At 42.3% G+C, this 3,654-nt stretch overlaps 1 pseudogene across 1 annotated transcript; it reads left to right on the forward strand.

Moving 5' to 3' along the window:
* The first annotated feature begins 1,167 nt into the window (after nt 1-1,167).
* Nucleotides 1,168-3,327, forward strand: LOC104608194 (UDP-glycosyltransferase 88F5 pseudogene; annotated as a pseudogene). Its single transcript, XR_016080166.1, has one exon. The product of XR_016080166.1 is annotated as a UDP-glycosyltransferase 88F5 pseudogene (transcript).
* Nucleotides 3,328-3,654: the final 327 nt, after the last annotated feature.

Genomic DNA, 3,654 nt, shown 5'->3' on the forward strand with positions numbered 1-3,654 from the left:
AGCCATAATGTCTAGCTCTAATACCACTGATAGGTCCCAGTCAAAGCTATTTGAGAGAATCATAAAATGCTATTCTACTTGAGGTGAGAATGAACCTTGTAATTTTATTGAATTTTGAACTTGTCTAACTTGCTAAATGATAGAGTTTAAATACAAAAAGGACTCGACTACTTGACAATAAAATAACCAATAATAATGAGATTATCCTCTTTAACTGATTGACCGATTCCTATGCAACAAACTAACAGAAATAACAACTAATGTAAATCTTTAAGTCACAATTAGTAAGCGCATGGTCCAAGTCACTCGTTGCTTTGCATGTCCCATGCAAGGTGATGCATACTCAATCCCCGTACCTTGGATTCCTGATAGGCACCCAAGTTGATCTTCTTGGCTTATGAGGGTAATCTCTTTTCATGTTTCACCGGGGCAAGCAACTGCTGCAACTACCATAACAGCTTTACAACAGGGCTCTTGTAGCCCACAGTCAACCATTTACATTCACTATCGACACATGCTAGAGGAGAAGCTTGTCATTTGGCGTGAACAACAGCCCGTCACTGATTAATAAAATATATCTAAATTATTTTATTAATTAATATTTCTTTGTTTCGTGTTACTGTTAATATCATTTTGACGTGGATAGTTAGAAGTCTTGGAAGTATTGTTTTCTTATTTTGTTATTGATTTGGACATACCTATAGCTTCAAGAAAACAATTCTTGACTTAGTCACGCTACTCCAATTCTAACTGTTTGGTTAGGTGGAATATAATCGGAATCCTATTCTTATTTCTACTGGAATGGCATTCTCCTATTTGAGAGAATGATCATTCTCTGCCCTTTCTTTGGGAATGAAATCTCATTCTCACTGATTCCAATTCCCATTCCTTTTTCTTGTCTAAATCAAATGAAAATAAACAGTTCTGATTCCAATTCCAAAGGATTTTGATTCTGACTCCAACTGTAAATCAAATGAACCCTAAAATCTCTATATTATTACATTTTTTCGAGTATTACTGATATTCAAGTTTATGCCTTGACTGAACTCTAAATTTAATGTGTTTTCACTTTTTGCTACCAAGCTTTGTCTTTTTTTTCACTTCCTATCTTTCTCTCTTTTGACTTTCCCTTAGCACACTGAATTTAACTTAACCACACTAGTTAATATAAAAACCAACCTGTTGTGTAGAGCCCATGAAGCGAAAAAAAATAAAATCAACCAGTCAGCTTTCCGTCGAATTGTTCACCTACCCGTCAACACCGGCACATTCCATGAACATCTCACAAAGCCAATTTATTGTTGATTTCCTGTCCATGCCATCGCCCATATTACTATTAGTCTCCACTGAATTTTCTGGTTTAACTTGTTACTTTTCATGGTTGATGGTCTCTGCCTCTCTGTTTTAATTTGCAAGTTTCAATTACATTTTTTATTTTCCTGCCTCCATACTCTCTCTGTTTTTCAGAATACAGAGGCGGATCCCAGGATTAGGAAATTCAAATTTAGAATGGGAAGCGGTGGTTGTATAGTTCTCTACCCTTTTCCACTCAGAGGCCATGTCGGCCCGATGCTGGAGTTGGCCAAGCAGTTCGTCCTCCGCCACCACTTCTCCGTCACCGTCCTCATCACAACCGGACCTTTTGACACACCTGCCACCACCTCTTACATCCACCATATCTCCCAAGCCAATCCCTCCATCACCTTCCTCCGATTACCCCCACTCTCCGACCCTTTCTCCCTTGTTGAGCCTTCTCCCAACCGCAGCAGTCTGGTAGTCTTATTGGAATTCATCCGCCTCAACAACCCCAACGTCCTTCACGCACTAAAGACCATCTCACAGATCACACCTGTCCAAGCCTTCGTCGTCGACATGTTCACTACTTCTGCCGTCGACGTCTTCTCCGACCTCAGTATTCCCACTTATATATATTTCACATGTGGTGCTGCCGCTCTGTCTGCCTTTCTCCACTTACCCATCATCGATAAGCAGACCACCCAAAACTTGAAGGACCTCACCACCACCCATCTCCATATACCAGGCTTGCCACCCATCCGAGCATCACACATGCCTGAACCAATTCTCGATCGAGATGACCAAGCATACCATGAGTGCTTAAAAATATCTTCTCAGATGACTAAATCAAGAGCTATTATGGTTAACACATTTGAGTCCCTCGAGTCAGTATCGCTTAAAGCCATGGAAGATGGGCTCTGTGTACCAGATGGTCCAACACCACCTGTTTACAGTGTCGGGCCATTGATCTCAGAACCCCAAGACGGAACTGAGGAGGCCGGAAATGGTGGTGGTGGTGGTGTACCCAAGTGCTTGTTGTGGCTAGATGAACAACCACCACGAAGTGTCGTCTTCTTGTGTTTTGGTAGTATGGGTGCGTTCTCCGGAGAGCAGCTGAAGGAGATAGCTATCGGGTTAGAGAGGAGCAGGCAGAGGTTCTTGTGGGTGGTGCGGAGTCCGCCACCCAGTGAGAAGGACAAAGTAGTGTCGAAAGGATCAGCAGCAGTGGATCCAGATCTGGATGCTCTGTTGCCTGAAGGGTTCCTGGAGCGAACCAAGGAGAGAGGGTTGGTTGTGAAGTCATGGGCACCACAAGTGGCCGTGTTGAATCGGGAATCAGTGGGTGGGTTCGTGAGCCACTGCGGATGGAACTCGGTGCTGGAAGCGGTTGTTGCCGGGGTGCCCATATTGGCGTGGCCTCTGTATGCGGAGCAGCATATGAACAGAACAGTATTGGTGGATGCTTACAAGTTGGCTATGCCCATCGATCAATCTGACGATGGGTTCGTGAGTGCCGATGAAGTTGAGAAACGTGTTAAATCGTTGATGGATTCAGAAGATGGAAGAGCTCTGAGAGAACGAAGTCAGGAGATGAGACAGCAGGCCCTGACCGCGTTAGCCGAAGGTGGCTCGTCCTCCATTGCCTTCACCAAGATAGCTGATGAGCTGTGTGGAAACAACATTTGACAACAAATTAACTCCAAGGCGTCAGATCTTTGCTGCCTCGGTCGTTCACTCACTAGTCACTCCCGTCCAGTCCGTATCTGCTCCAAAGCCCTCCTTTCCTCCTCTCCCATGGCGCACAGCCAACGACGAAAGCCAAACCCCTCCATGGAAGACCTCTTTGGACATCATTTATTAGAATTTATGTCCAAGATTTTCTGGTGATTAGCTTCTTCGTTTTCTTGATAAGGGATGCCTTGTATTTTGTTCGTTTTCTGGTTGAACCTTCCCCGCAGTTTATTTTAACAATTAAAGTTGGATTATTACCAAATTACAACTTAAAAGTGTAGTTGCCAATTCTTATTGACTGAGAATCGATAGTCCCGATTAGGGTCTGGTTTGAAACTGGTTTTGCTACTTTATCCGTCGAGATCTATCCATTGACCGTACCATATCTAGTGTTGGTGTTGCATTGTTCCTTCAATTTGACACAATCCATCTAATTTCCTCCTATTTCTCGATTCTCTTGCATTTCGAAACGATGAAAATAAGTATAAATTTAAATATGTTGAGTGTAAAACAGTCTATATAAATTGTAAAATTGGGTTGATTTTGCATCAATAAATTTATCTTTTTATCAAAAAATGTTTTTTTGACAGAAGTACAAATATAAATATATACAGTATAAATAAATAC

The sequence above is a fragment of the Nelumbo nucifera genome, chromosome 1 (genome assembly GCF_055504915.1).
Source record: "Nelumbo nucifera cultivar China Antique chromosome 1, China Antique-T2T, whole genome shotgun sequence".
NCBI classification, from domain to species: domain Eukaryota; kingdom Viridiplantae; phylum Streptophyta; class Magnoliopsida; order Proteales; family Nelumbonaceae; genus Nelumbo; species Nelumbo nucifera.